We start from the raw sequence: 15,806 nt of genomic DNA, 5'->3' as shown, positions 1-15,806 counted from the left end.
CTTAATATAATATTCAAACCTGAAAATCATAATTTCAGAGACTGTTAACTTTTTGTTAAAGAGACAATACTGTCATTATCTCCTTGCATACCATACTGAGCATGCTGCAGAAGTGCTCTCCCAAAGATATTTGTGTAGCTAAAGGTACTGACACCTATCCAGTCTATCCCTCTGCAGTGGTGGGGAGCTTGCTTGCAAAAGGGTGGGGAGAGCGAGGGCACATGTTTGTCTCATGGGCTCTGGTGGGTGGTCTGACAGCTTAAAGTTTAAAGCTCTCCTGTGAATCTGATAACCTCTTGCAGAGGAGCAGAAGCACCCTGAGCTGTCATGGCTGGTGTGCAAAGGCTAGTTGAGAGCCTCTGATATTGTATTATCTGCCTAGGAAGTGTGACTGGTTGTTCATCAGCTTTGCACCTCCAGTGCTGTAAAGAAGGCAGAAAGCAGGAGTAAGCAGGTCCCTCAGAATTTCCTTGTTGAACAGGAGAAGAGTTGTGGTTGTACTGAGGCAATGGCAAAGGTCTTTGACATGTATCTTGTTATGCATTGGCACAGAGCTTTTTCCTAGGGAAAAAGGAGTTGCTCATGGTGTGAATATGATCCTGTGAAGGTAAAGACACTCGTGGTTTATTCTTGACAAGGCCTGTAGGTGCTTGAAAGTCGTCTTTATGACAGCACTAACCTTCTGGCAACTGCAGGGTCAGGGAGTTGCAGGAGAAGCACAGAAGTGCCTTAGCACATTACCTTGTTTGATGGGCCAAGTGTCCCTCCTCACAAAGATCCAGCCTGTTCCTCCAAGGAAGCACAGAGTGCTCTCCAACAAGCCCACTGCTGCCCTCAGAGGGTACTTATTTCCATGTTGCTTTGTCCTGACCATTGCACGGTGCCCTTTTTCTGTGATACATTGCACCCGGCCAGCTGGTATTTGTAACATGTTCCACAGAGTTCAAAAATGAAACTTCTTTGGAGGAGGTCAGTGTGCTGTGCAGGACACATCCCGTGTGTGGGCTGCCTCTGACAGATTGCTGTCACTGTCACCCAACAGGCCTGTCAAAAACAACAGCACCTGCACTAACGCAGTGATACCAACCAAAATGGGAAGTGTTAGCAGCATTGTTTGCCCCTGTGTGTTCCTGTTTGTAGTCCCTCTGCACTAGGAGAAGCACAGTGTAAATGTCTGGGTGGATGGTTACGTGTCTTAGGATAATGATACCAGGCACCATTCAATTCTGAGCAGTCGATGTGCAATTATTGCAACAGAAAAGCAGCACAGAACATTGCTTAAGAGTTCTTCAGTTATCAGTGACTTTCCTACCCACAGGAAGGTAGGGCGGTAACTTGCCTAAAAGTTTTGTCATTCCAGAATCAGTGCCAAGGATCAGATCTTTCTGATCCATGGCTGAGAAGCTGTGTTCTCACACTTGGGCTATGCCTACACACTGGAGATTTTTCTGTAACATTTCTCTTTTGTGATGGATGAAATCCCATTTTTATATCATTATATAAGGTTATTTGGCTCTTCCTGCTGATGCTGCAGCCGTTGGTGCATCTCACCTGTGTCATTAGCACTCCATAGCCAAATGCTGTTTTGTGCTCAACAGGGATTCTCAAAATAGCCATTGTTTCACTCTCTCTCTAAGCTTGTCTGCATTCCAAGCCACTTAATTTTCCATGTGGTCCACTCTCAACCTCCCATTGTAAATTACTGCCCTTGTAACCCACAGTCTAATTTTTCTCGCTCTATTCAGTGGAACTACTGACCACTGGTAGTAGCAGGTCAGGTTGGTGTTATACCTGTGAGAATTTCCTGGTTGCCTGATTTGTACTTATTTTGTAAGGCTTTTTGGTTCCCTGCTGCCCTGATTTCAAATATGTGACCTTGAAATTGGTTGTTTGAACATGACTTTTATTTTCATTTACAGTCCTCCCCAGAGGACTGTAATTACAGCACTGCCTTGTGACTGTGCTGAATAAGAGCCCAGCTGAAATTCCCAGACCAAAGGATATAATAGCTTCTAGTAACCTTCGTGCCTTTCTTATGCTTTTTTTCCCCCTAAATACCTTTTTACATTGTTTAGGATTAGTCATTCTGAAAAAAAGAAGTTATTTCTTAGTTACCTATTAAAATTTAAGAAAATAGTGTGTCCTCTTCCCCCTTATGTGTGCACACCTTCTCCTTCCATATGATTTGCTGTTGTAAGTTGATCATCTCTTTCCATTGTTATGGGAAAACATTTCATAGGCACCATTTTATAGACAAAGGAAGGGAAAATCTAGCAACTTGTACTCTACCTTTAGAAGCTCTGAGTCCAAATAGGGGAAAATTAGCAAATAAGAAGTGCAGGCCAACAGTAAAGAGAAGGAAAAGGAGTTACAGATTCTAAAGGTAGGATGAGATTGTTCAAAGAGGCAAGAGGAAGGACCGAGGATCCTTGGCAAAGAGGGACCCAGCGGTATGGGTCAGCTTCATTCCCATTGAATCTGAGTGTTGTCCCAAATTTATGGAGATATGACATCCAAAGCCTTCCCAGAGAGAGAGATCTTAGCCCAGAGGGCAGTGTGGGATAAGGCTTAGAGCACAGGGAAGAAAAGGAGACATGAGAGGACAAAAGGAGTAAGAAAAGTTGAGCGAGTGAGTGAGTGAGTGAGTAGGGAGGAAGAAAAGCAGAGGGATTGGGAGCAGCCTGGGATAGTACTGTGTAAATGCAAACTGGGGTCTTGAGCAAAGTCAAAGGGAGTTTTCCCAAAAAATAACAGTATTTACAAGCCCAGCACGAGAACTTGAATTTGACCTGAAGGCAGAGAGAATGGCAGCATTTCTGCTGTGTGTTAGGTCTGCATTTGGAATTTCAAGCTTTGTTTTGCCTCTGGAGTCCTCAGTCTTGCACAGTCCCATTTTCAGTGAGAGTGAGTTCCTATCCTTGGCAGCAACACCAGTCATGTTCATCTTTAGTAAAGCCATCTCCAGAATGAAAATAGCTGGTGGAACTAACAGTGGCTTTTTGAGAAGGAACACTGAGTGTGCCACAGTCACAACCTGGGAGCATTTTTTCCAGCCAAGCACAGGGATCATGTGTGCAGAGCTGTGTTTGATGACATCTAGGGCAGCAGCAGGGCAGACAGGCTTGCATGCTGGTGCTTGCATGTCTGCTGGAGAAGGTGGAGGTGTACCTGTGCTACATGGGGAAACAGTGGTACACAATGAAAGCTCTAATTAGAAGATGAAATGTCATGCTATAAAAAAGGTAATTTACTGACAGAAGAAAAATAGCAATTATCTGAACAATTAACTTACCTTTCATCTTTCTAGATACTTTAATAGCAAGAGATTTAGAATTAATCTAGAAGAAGCTGGAACATTCATTCGAGGCTGCATAAGGCTTCCTGATCAATTTATGGTACTCTTCTGGGGGAAGAGTCTCTTACTTAAATTAGCTTAACCCTCACTTTATTGTTGTCACTGGTCAAATTAATTGCTGACTTTGTCAGAGATCACAAACCCTCCACGAAACTGATAATATTTTCTTAGGTGTCTTCATTTCTTGCGAGGTGAAGATGTATAAAAAAATAAAGGAATTTAGGTGGCCGTTTGTTGAAGTGAGGAATCAAAACTGTATTTTCAGCACATCTTAATGATGTACATGAATCCATAGAACATATCTGAAATTTTATATGTATTTTAAGGTTTGCTCTTATTCCACTTGTGTTTTTTCCTCTCTTTTTCCAGTCATAGTTTCAAAAATGTCAAAGGAGCCACAACTGAGCATTTCTTCTGTTCCCACCTGTGCTTTGGATTGTGAAAGAATAACATTAGTACATAGAGATCTTGACTTCCTCTTGGATGCATCTGAAAGATTTTATTAGGTAGTCCACTGTGCCTGTGATCTGTCTGAGAGCAGCTGATGATGAGCATCGCCAAGATATTGCACTGGGCTGCTGATAATTCTGTGTCTTTCAGACGACTTGAAAAACTGGATTCATGGAACATCACTCTCGCAAACCACAGCCTCACCATGGGGACATCGGGGCAGCCACAGCTGTACTAAGTATCTTCACCAGCAATCTTTCACCCTCTGACAAATCTTTTCTTCTTGAAGGTGACTGTGGGTGGTCTTCCCTTGTCCAATTTCTGTAAATTCGGTGCATCGCTTTCTAGTCATGCAGCTGATACTTGTGTTTATATGAATGGCTGTTAAAAAAAAAAAGGAAAGATCAGATGTTTGTTGTTTCATTTCAACATAAATCAAACTTTGTACTCACATAGCAATTCTACTTTAGCCCCAGGAATAACTTTAGTATTGCTAAGTGTCTGGAGAGTATTGACTAAAGAGACATGATTTTAAGCAGGCTATAATAGTTTCTACAGCTGTTAACAGTTCTCAGAAGAAAGGCAGTATTATTCACTAGTGTTTAAAATGTGCATGACTTGCATTGCACAGAAGTCAGATTGGGAGAATGTCAGAATTTTTTTCTGAAATTCTGCCAGGAAAGTCTTCAATAACTGGAGAAATTCTTTTCACTGGTGAAATCAACATGCAGCACATTGTCTTATTATACTTGCTTATAGCTCACCATGAAAGTTGTCTTTGTATGCGTGGATGTACGGCTTGTACTGTTTTGTTTTTATTTATTCTGCATTCTTTATTATAATGTTCTTTCCTTTTTTTCCAGACCAGAAAGATTGTTATTGAGCCTTCCACAAAGCTGAAATAATGCTGTGTGTTAAAAAAATGTTAACAATTTGAAGAAGTTATAAAAATTTATAAGTTGACTGAATAGTTTGGAAATTTCTGCATATTTTAATATAAATAGGTAATGCAAATGTTTGTTCTTTGCATTTAGAGGTGGGTCTCTGTTTTCTAAAGGTCTTGTATATAAATTCGATTCTTAAAATTACATTAGAACAAAACCAGTATTTTTTTCGCATTGTATAATAGGAAAAATGTATTCCAAAAGACATAGAACATACATGGTTATCTCTGAATGTCATATAGTCATGAAATTCAATATAAATAGCATCAGTGGTTTGAATGGCTTCATTAAGTGCATTTAGAGGACTGCCTGTTGCAGTCAGCTGAGGTCCTTCCATTCAGTTCCATGGGTGCTGGATTGGCCCACAAAGAAAAGACCAGTTAACTGAGAGATAAAAGGAGGTGATTTCTCTATAGATAGTGTGAAGTTCCAAATGGTGCTGGTATAGGTTACACAGAAATGCAGTCACATAAAATCAAAGAAATCACAGAAAATGAAGTTATTTCAGGTGAATTTGGTGTTAGTGATGAGTTTGAGCTTTATTCATATCTAAAAACATAGAACAGGACAAGTGAGTCCAAAAGAAAGAAAGGAAGAGTTGAAATGGGTGACAGAGAAGAGGTGAGTGACAGGATACTGGCAGGTGGGCAAGGACCTAAATGATGACAGACAGTTTTAACAACTAGTCCAAAAAGATCAAATGTTCAAAGGTTCTGATCCACTGGAGGTGCTGATTGGGTAAATAACTGAAAAGACAGGCATTAAGCTGCTTTTTGGAGGGGGTGGGGAGGGAGAGCAATGCGAGTTTTGGGTGATCGTACCACAGAGTAGAGAGGGTTTGTTAAGTTTCCCTGGAGGAGAATGAATGTCTGATACTCCCAGATAATTTCTTCACAAGCAGCTGTAGCAGCCACGAGGAGTGACGTGGAGAGCTGCAGCTCTGGTGATGTCCCCTGGCCTGCACACTGTGTGCACCTGGGGTGCTTTGCCCATGCTGCTGGGGTACCTCTTCCAGCTTAGTCTCATCTGAAGGGAATCCAGGCTGTGCTCAGGGACTGCACAAGGAGTGGGGCATTTGAGGGGCTGGCTCCAGAAGCTCACTGCTGCTCCAAACCTGGACACTGATGGAGGTATGCCCTGTAGAACTGTGGGGTGGCAGTGGTGGCATGGCACAGGGCAGAGGGAATACTCAGAATGTACTGTTCCATGTTACAGATGCTGGCAGCACGTGGAGCCGAGAGCAGTGAAAGCCCAAAGGAGTACTGCACACACTGAAGAGGTCACCAGGAGCTGTTGTGCAGGGTAAGCCCTTCAGGAAAGAGAAAGGGAGAATGATTGATGCAAGCCTCTGTAGGAAAAGTTGGTGCTTATCTGAAGTTTACTGTGATTTAGTATTTCAGGATGGATTCCCTCCTGACATACTGCCTGTGAAATTTTGATAGGCCTAGAAGCACTTTGTAACACTAGCTTCATTTAGAAGTGTGCAAAACTAATGCACAAGAATGCCAGGCTTTTGATGTGCAGTTCTTATAGATCTTTTTTCTTAAGACATCCTGGAATATGCTTTGCTGAGTTGAAAGGCTTCCCTGGTCATTGACACCGGTGCTATGAAAGACTGCTCTCCAAATGGAATCACTATGGTAAATGAACCCTTTAAAACCTACACTCACAAAACTGCATTCAGTTCAGGAAAGGGTGTTGATTCTTCAATCTTCTGTGAGTCACTTCCACTGTAACATTCTCTGGAATCATTCAATTTTGAGTGTTAAAAATGGCTGGTTGGTAGTGTGGAGTTATCATAGATAGAGATATTTCTATGTTCCCTGTCAGTGCCACTTCATACCCTCTTTATTCTCACGCAGCCTGTTATATAAAAGTACCATTTTACAGAGCGGAGGCACAGAGAGAACAAATGATGTAGATAAGTCTGTGTAAGGAAATATGTTGCAGAGCTGGTAACAGGTTTCCTCAGCTTGCAATGTTTAGCTGCTGGACTAGCTCTCCTCTTGTTCTGTGGTGTGTATACAGGTATATTCCTTTCCTACTGCAGCTCTTGGTCGTTCCATCCAGCATGGACAAAAAGGCTGCACAGCGTTCAGGTGAGTCTGAAAGCTGATAGGATTCTTAACTTTAGTGGCAGCATTATGTCAAATAACATGATGGTCAGCTGAGACAAGTGTGTTTTAGTGCCTGAGTGTAGCATATTTCTGTCTGCCAGTACTTTGGAAACAAGGAAAGCAAAAAATGAACGGGGAGGTTATTGTCAGGAGCTGTTCTCCTTCCTACAAGCAACAGGCACAACAGTTTGCCTTTTGAAGTTTGCTAAAATGATTCTCTGATAAGATTTTTGGCTTATGAAATGCGCCAACACAACACAAACATCTTTACTAGATCTTGTCAGTAGTTGTGAAGATACATTTTAACAATTTTAGGATTTCCTGGGCCTCTTTCAAAATGGCTGTGTTGCCTCACTAAATGCACTCATTATTATATGTCCTTGTCTAAGAACATTTGGCCTTATATGCTTCTGAGCAATATTTCCTTGGAACCTCTCAGATAATAAAAGGCAAACCAGAGAAGTCTGAACGAGTCTTTACTTAGAAACTGGCTATCTTCAATCTCTAAAGTATGTAGATTTTGGGTTTTTTTCCCGGGGAAAGGCCTCAAAGGGCAATAAGTGCAGGATGTGGAGGGAAGAAGCAGTGCCCTGACCTAAAGCATTTCTGCATGTTGAGTCAGGGAGTGACATTTAAACAATTTTCACTGTACCCAATAAGAAAAACTGTGATGCAGATCAAATTGCCGGCTGTGCTCAGAGAGAGATGAGGAAGAAAAAGGTAACCTCTCCTGTGTTTCCAATGTTGGGAGAGCTTACCAGGAAGCCAAATGGATCTTTAATGCCTCTTTTTTCCCCTTTTTTTTGTTTTTCTTTCCTTGAGGTAATGAATGGCTCTGGACTTTCCATCTTTAGAGCTGGTGGTTTCCACACCACAGTGATTCAGCCAGCATGAACTCTTGACCAAATCCCAGTTTGTTTCCTGGTTTTGCTTTTCTAAAATATTTTACATTTAGCAGGGCATAAAGGCCTCCCTACTACGTGACAGTGGAAGAAGGAGAGCCATGTTCCTTTTACTGGTTAGGTCTCAAAGGACAGTTCTCTATTCTTCTGAAGACATTGCAACTGAAGCAATATAAAAGGAATCACTGGATTTTGACTGAAAGTCAGACTGAATTCTTCCGTGCTCCTGGGTTTTGGATACTGTGTGTTTATGTGGAATTTCCTTTAAGGGTTATTAAGGTCTTATTTTTATTTGAGAAATATGCCCTGCCTGGGCACATGTTCTAAGTTTTAATCAGTGTGTTATTGCATGGGAAATTCATGTACATTTGTTTACTGGCAAGATAAATAGATTAGTATTGCCAGTGATTTCAGGGGATAGTAGGTTGTTAAATTAACATGAAAAGCCTTGTTCCTTTGCTTTGCTGGATGTGTTTTGTTGAGTGAATTCTCTGGGATGCTCTGCTTAGGGAATACGCTGGTGGTTATCCCTGTTACCCTGTAAGTGGTGGGCTCAGTAAGGACTTAGAGTGGCTTGGCTCTGGAGTTGTAACACCAAGAGGGAGATGACAGACAGGAAATCTATAGCCTGGGGAAGCTACGAATGAAAGAAATCATACTCTGCAAATTAAAACCATAAAATGTTATTTCAAAAGTTTATACATTTATATAGATGCTTTATCTCCAGTGATATATCATATGAGGGGACAAAATATTGCTGTAAATAGGTTTGAGACCTAAGACAGGGACCTATTTCAACTTAGCCCTGTGAAAACACAGCATTCCTTCCTTCACACCCTGTGTCATCTTCTTGTTCAGCAGACAGAAATATCGGTAGGTAACAGGTTTATTTCAGAGCCCCCTTCATGCAGTGACCCCCATTGTCTGACTTCTTTTTCACACTACTCTGTTGTTATCTCCACCGTTTTCTCCCCATACTCTGGAAACTTCTTGCCTGTCTCAGATTCTGCATGGGTTGCCCAAGGCTGTGGGCTGAGGTAAACTGGGTGTGTGGGGCCTTCCTTTTTTTCAAGTACCCGCACTTCTTAAGTGGTATAGAGCATCCAAAATGCAGGGCATAGATGTGTGGAGATACTAATAACATTAACAGTGGATAACAAATATTCAGATCACCAGGTGTTCAAAAACAGCAAAGTGTCTGCACCAAGGGTGTCCTTGCAGTGGAAGCTCAACCTTGTTTTGCTTGTGTGCAGTGAGGCAAGGTTTCATGACATGATCACACAGGGGGTTTTTTCACTTTCTCACACAGCCTTTGAGTAGAGCAATTAGGAGGCAGCTGGAGCAGCCACTGCAGTGTGCACTGGGACTTAAGAGTGGCTCTCTGTCCACCTCCACATGGCACTAACACTGTGTCACTTTGGCTGTGCATGAGATTGAGTCTGGTCGTGGTGGACACACTGCATGTGGAGCCTGTGGGGAAGCAGGTCAGCATCCTGCTGCTGTGGCTTTGGAATCACTGATGATAGGGCCATGTCACTGAAGTCAGTGATATAAGATCAAGTTAACATCCGGAATCATCTCCAAAACCTCAGATTTTCACATTTCAGGATGTAAAACACAACCTCCCTTTCTGCATTCAGTTTTCTAACATGACTGGCCCAGTCTGAGTGTCTTGTTCTGGAGCTGGAAGCAATTGCTGGACAGTATATGGAAGATACCATATGGTATTCCATATTCAAATATATGGTATTCTTGCTGAACAGAGCAAGATGAAAAGGAATGAGGAAGTTTTTCAGCCAAGTAAATAAATCACACAGAAGAATTTTCCCAGAGTATCTAACCTTCTCTTCTGCTTGCATCATGATGATGCAATTGCTGTTCCCTGGTATTTATGTACCTTTCAATATTTCTGTTACTTTTTTAGCTCTGTGGATTGTTGTGAAACAGTGTTCTGTGAGCTATCATGAGTCATGGTGTTGGCTTGGTGGGATTTGGGTGCTCTTACTGTGTTGTTGGTGCTTTCTGTTTGGATGAAAGACCAGATACTTCCAAGATAAATGCTCCTGAACTCATATTAACTTCAGTTTCTTTAAAGACTGTTCTGTGAAGCTCAGACACTGGCTTTCTTTAAATGCAACTGCTGGTACAACTCAATTGCACAAATGTTTGCAGATAGTACAAAAAAAAGGGTCACAAAGAGAGCTTGAGATAACAGAATAGAGGAAATGGTCTGCAGCGCAGATTTTAGCTGTTAAAGGGTGCTGAGCTCTTTCTGTGCTCAGAGATGCTTGTGGTGCAGAATCTTCATATGCATCAAAGATTAAACTTAGGCAAATGCTGGAAGGATCACTGCTCTGTGACCTGTCTCTCAGAGAGCTTTTTCAGTCTCGTATCTGTTAGAATGTGGTTCCTGTTCCCCAGGCTGCTGTTATCTGCTCCTGCAGATAAGGATGGTGTGGAATGTTGTAGTGTATATGATGACTGTTCACTGTGGCTGGTTCCTTCTGCTGAAATCAAAAGATGTTTTATGCCTTTTTTGCTTCCCTCATTGATCTTAGGGCTCTAAGTGTTAACTGACTTTCTCTTTCACGCTTTGCAAAATCAGGGAGTTCACTGAAGGAGAGCGTTCCAAGCTGCTTTTGAGAACCCTGATGTTTGCGTCAGGTGACAGAGGATATTACTAAACTGACTTCTTGAAAAGGATCCTTGAGGACCCAGTGCTGTCACTGTGTTAGAGTGGGATGACCACAGGTAGGACTGGTTGGCTCTGGGCAGCGAGTGCCTGGGCCAGCACAGGAGCTGTTCAAGCGGTGCAAGGTCCCAGATTAGCCAAGGCGTAAATGCTCTGCTCCATTACAGCCTCACTGCGGCTCCCAGGGAAAGAACCTGGACCTGGTGTGGTTCAAGCTGCTCACCCTAGTCTGCTGAAGCCCAAACCCCCTGCCTGAGGACCCTGGTGAAGCTGTGACCATGCCAGCTGCTTCCTCTGGCTCTGCCGAAGGCCTCTGGCTTCCTGTTCGGCTGCCTGTAAAAGCATCTTTCTGCCAAGAAAGTGTGAGTAATCTTGCCCAGCTTCTTGGCATTTGTTGGCAGAGAGTTAACCTTATAACTCTGATGGAGGTTTCAAGGGACACCCATTAACCCAGGGATCCAGTGCTTCTGGGAATGGGTGAGCCATGGACAGGACATGGTTAGGTTGGTTCAGAGGTAAGGAACTGGTAGGAGGAGACACCTCTGCACCAGGACAGCTTTACTGCTCCCCCTGAGGGTCAGGGGAGAACACAGACCTCCAGATGTGGAATTGGAATGGGGAAGGGAAAAACCAGAGGCCAGGGTGTGGAAGACTGACATGAGGGCCGGGGTTTTCAAAGATATTTCTTGAAGTAGAGGGATGTTGAGAGAGATGAGTGGAGGGGGCTCTGGGGGTCAGTGGTGGAAAGAAGGGCACTATGCACTTGCAGGACTGTAATACAATATATAATATACTGTCCAGTACCCGCTTGCCCCTACAGGCAATAGAGAGATTCCTGTGTGGGTTGAAAACGTCTATTTATTTTGTCTGCCTCCATGATTAGGAGGCAAATTTAGGGCTTATCTACTTGGGGAAATCCCTGTAAAATAGGCTAGGGTATGAATTTACAGCCTACTTAAAGACCCAGCAGTAGATGCAGTGTAAATTCACACTTCAGCTTACTTCACAGGAACTCCCCCACAGAAACAAACCCTCAGAGTCACCTCTGTACCTCAGTCTGGTGCTAAAAGTGAGTGGAAGCTTTGCAAAATATGGGCCTGCAGTTCCATTTTTATAGCTGGGTTTTTCTATCCCCTGGGGCTTTTTGCAGCTGCTGTAAATCACTGTCTCTTTGCTGAGGCTGGAGAAGCTGGGCCACTTTACACTGCTCAGGATCTGACCCTTTGCCTCAAGTAACCTTTTATTATCAATCGGCCAGAGGGTATTTTCCTTTTTGCTGGCTTCATTATTAAGCTTGTTCATTCACTCCCACCACTACTGATGCCTTTTTTTCTCTTTCTTTTTTTCTCCCTGTGAATTTTGTGTTGTGTCTTTCCTCCCATGTAATTTCCTAATAGTGAACTAGTGACAGAGTGGGCTGCTGGTATTTCATCTTGTGGCTGGAGAGGTCAGGCTGTTTCTGATACAGACAAACACTCCATTACAGTAAACTCACAGAAAGTTTCCTTTTCAACCTTAAAGGAGAAGGAAATGCACTCTCCACCAATGGGCTTTCATGAATGACTTCTGTGAGCTGAACTTCTACTAAAGGCCAGTTTGGTCATGTTCTGTGAGCAAGGGGGGAAAAAAAGAGGAAGACATAATATTTTTTCTTTCTCTTTTTGCTGAGATTTGGCTTGACTCTTGGCTCCTTATCAGATTAGAGTCCTGCAGGGAAAACGACAACCCTTTGCACTGTGAATTGTTGAAGAAATGGTCATTGCTGATGTCCAGCTGAAAGAGCATAAGGATTTAAACCCTTGAAGTTCTCTGCTTCTGGTATTTAGGGACACTTGCTTCTTGGCAGGAAGAACTCACTAATAAGGCAAATACATAGCACAATACATTTCTTGCTGTACTCTAGGGCAAGACTAAAAGGACTGCCCCTGTCTATGGCAGTTTAATTTAAATTTATTAGACAGCTCCAGGGTATACACAGGAGTCTAACCCTGTAATCCATGGTGGGGCTCTGTGTACCCAGTATTACAGCGTTCCCTGTAAATGGAATAATTTGACATAAAATGTGCTCTCTACTTCTCAGGAGAGAGCAAACTTAACAGAGTATTGTCTTACTGTTCACTACTTGGACTTAGCTGAGTTGCCCTTTATTAGAAAGGCATGAATAAAATTAATCCAAGTGTTGAAGGAACAGGAGCTGCAAGATAATAAATATTTATGTCCCAAACATGACATAGTATCATAAATCAATAATTTTTGAGATTTAATTCTTCTTTCTGCCTAATTACTTGATTTGTGGCGCCAGTTTGCTTAAATTTGTTTCTGTGATAACTTGAGTTATTTTATGCCTCTACAGAAAATTTGATTTGCTGATTTCCCCTTTAAATGCAGTCAAAAATCCCCTATTTGTGAAATTAAGAAACCAATAACATGGAATGAAAACATGCATTACATTGCATTGCCTGAACTCTGTGATTTGCTGATGCTGACACATGCTGCCAATTACTAAAATACATGTTTTTGTTAAATATATACTGGTTTATTTTCCATACTATCCTGGCATTTTACCTGTATGAAGAAAATAGGTTAAAGAGCAGTTAAAAGTTTGGTTCATTTAAGTGTGGGAGCATATTATCAGTTGAAAAACGTTATTTGAAAGATGACTTTGAGCTTGAAGCTGTTCTATTATTGGAATGAACATGGCAAGGTCAGATGTAGACCAAGTGAAAAGGAAGTCAATGGATGTGTTGGCACACATTTGTGGTGGGTGTAAGTCACGAATGTTGAGTACACTTGATAGTCTTCTCCCATCTTTCATAGACTGATTTTTATTATTTATTAAATACTTGCAGAGAAGGGACTGTGTGCTCCTGCTGCTCTTGGTTTGTGGTTTGCCTGCAGCAAATGCAGCACTTGCTCTAGACAGCCTGGTTAATTTATAAGCGTTGGAAAAAGAATCTTTTAAGGAGCAGTACAGGACAAACTGCTGTAAGTAGTGCTTTCAGAGGATTCAGTTCATGTTGCTTGATAGGCATGTTTCAGCTGGTGGCATGTGCTTGGATGTGACTGATCTTTTAAAAGCTGGTTGGTGAGGGATGTTGTCCTAAGCTTGGGGAGCCCAGTGGAGCAGTCAGTGCCTGGCTGCCTGACACTGTGCGTTGACTCAAACAGAAACCCTTTTTCTTTCCAGATGTAGCTGACATAGACGCTGTAGACATTTGCTCTCCTGCCTTAGCCACAGGGTAGGTACAAGCCCAGCCAGGTCGGTATCTCACTGCCATTGCAGACAGACTCTGTGCCAAATCTATGTGTAAAGACATCTCAGTTACTCTGGTCAACATTCCCATGTGAAAAGAATGGGTAGGATATTTCAGAGGGATAACAATCCACGAGTCATGATCAACGAAGCGTTAAATGAAGAATGATGTGTGCCACTCACAGTCTTCACACCTACAAGGAATCTTTTCAGAGCCTGACTGTGTTGTATTTCATCGAGATACCTGCTGAATATGTTCAGAATGTAAATGCATTCCCCTCAGGAGATAAAGGGCTGTGTGACACCAAACAGCTGAGTGTTTCAGAGCCAACGGACCTTGATCCAGTCCCTGGGCCTGCTCCAATGGATCTTGAACTGCCCTCTCATGGGCATGGCAGAACCCCCACTGCAGAACAGGCAGCCAGGACCACTGGAGCACAAGGTCTGTGTGTGTGCAAATCTCGTCCCTCTGTGTGATGTAGTGGATCCCTTGGGTCATTTTTGCTTCCTGGCAATGCAGCTATTGCTGAGAGAAGCCTGGCAGCCTGCCCTGCCTGGTGTGCCCCCGCAAAAGCTTTGAAACCAACAGGAGAGTCTAGCTGCTTTCCCACTGCCAGGGCCTTGCTCTTCCCTGCCACTTCCCCAGCTGTGCAGCTTGGGCCCAAGCAGACCCTCTGCGGAAGGGTTAAAAGTACTGCAGAAGCCAAACCAAGGATATAAATCAAAGCTGTGTTGAAAGCATGGGGTTACAGGTGTTTGTCTGGACAGAAAGTTTAGTGCAGGATACCAGGATCATGCACAAGGAATCTCGTGACCTGATTTCCAAGCTGTTGGGTGAATAGTTTCTTTTCTTCTCTGACTGAAAACATAGGCAGCATGTGAATTGGCAGTGGCCTTTCTGTTGGACAGATGTGTGATACGCATCAGCACACAGGTAGGCTGTGGCACACTTGGGTCTCGTGTGGAACAGCTGGTGACTTCTAAGGGAATTACCTTCTGTTTTATTGTCATTGATATTAGTGGGTTTGGATTACTGCTTTCATGATAGTTTTATAGGTTATTGTGACAAGAAGCAACGGTCTGAGCTCCTTTTTTGTTTGCCTTGACCATTATACACATTCAGAAGAAAAGGCCATTCAGGTAGGATACATCTTATCCTCCTTGAGCTGCCTGAAGGCCAGGACTCTAGTAAATGTGTATGGGTGCTCTCTGTTTCTCCCTCATCACTGAAGGTAGCCAGAGTGATTCATGTATGAGAGTGAATCACCCAGCAGCACTGTCTGTCTCTGCTGGTGGTGGAGAGAGCCAAGCCTAGGCATTAGCTCTAGGCTAAAGGGGCATGCTTTTCTTGCTCAGAGCCAAGGAAGTGTGAGTTTAATTTCCAATTCGCAGTATTTAGGTGCATAAAAAGAGCCCGGAGTGCTGCATGTCTGCAAAGGCATCTGTTGCCCACAGAGAGATCGATGTGCTGCAGATGCTTGAGCATTCTCCATATGCCCAGAGCTCCTCTTTACCATGTCTTCAGTGAGCATCTCCTGCATGATGAGACACAGAGAGGCTCCCTTTTGCTGAATCTGCAGGGGCAGCTGTGACTTCTGGCAGGATGTACATAGACAGCTGGGTTGGACGTAACACGGAATCGCAGAATCATTAGGGTTGGAAGGGGCCTCTGGAGATCATCCAGTCCAACCACCCTGCCAAGGCAGGGTCACCCAGCGCAGGTGACACAGCAACACATCCAGGTGGCTTTGGAATATCTCCAGAGGGAGACTGCACCTCCTCCCTGGGCAGCCTGTTCCAGTGCTCTGCCACTGTATCTTAAGCGCTAGTAGAGGGCTGCTAGTAGAGTTCATCTATGCTAGTTCATCTATGCTTAAGATGCTAGTAGCATCTTAAGGACTGCTAGTAGAGTTCATCTATCAGAAACCTCACTCCTGGTTTCCTCATGCCAGCAGCATATCCAGGTCAGTCAGAGGTTGGAGAAGATAAAAGTGTACTGGACTGAAGGTTTGTACCCCTTCCTTTGGGACACGTCAGCACTTAGGTTAGTGTTGCTTCACTCATACCAGGCAAAGCAGGGGCTACCTCAGAGT

At 43.2% G+C, this 15,806-nt stretch overlaps 1 long non-coding RNA gene across 3 annotated transcripts in view; it reads left to right on the top strand.

Annotated features, from left to right (window-relative positions):
* Positions 1–4,819: 4,819 nt before the first annotated feature.
* LOC116789972 overlaps positions 4,820–15,806 on the top strand; it is a 42,186-nt gene continuing 31,199 nt past the window's right edge. The window contains exons 1-3 of one of the 3 annotated variants that reach the window (XR_004358207.1): positions 4,820–5,879; positions 5,965–6,051; positions 6,800–6,848. This is a non-coding gene — a long non-coding RNA (uncharacterized LOC116789972). Of the gene's footprint in view, positions 5,880–5,964; positions 6,052–6,777; positions 6,849–14,283; positions 14,648–15,806 lie in introns of those variants that run through there. The other 2 variants (XR_004358206.1, XR_004358208.1) reach the window with 2 other exon arrangements.

The sequence above is a fragment of the Chiroxiphia lanceolata genome, chromosome 8 (genome assembly GCF_009829145.1).
Source record: "Chiroxiphia lanceolata isolate bChiLan1 chromosome 8, bChiLan1.pri, whole genome shotgun sequence".
Classification (NCBI taxonomy): Eukaryota; Metazoa; Chordata; class Aves; order Passeriformes; family Pipridae; genus Chiroxiphia; species Chiroxiphia lanceolata.
The sequence above is the reverse complement of the archived record's forward strand: the minus strand, read 5'-3'. Positions and strand labels throughout refer to the sequence as shown.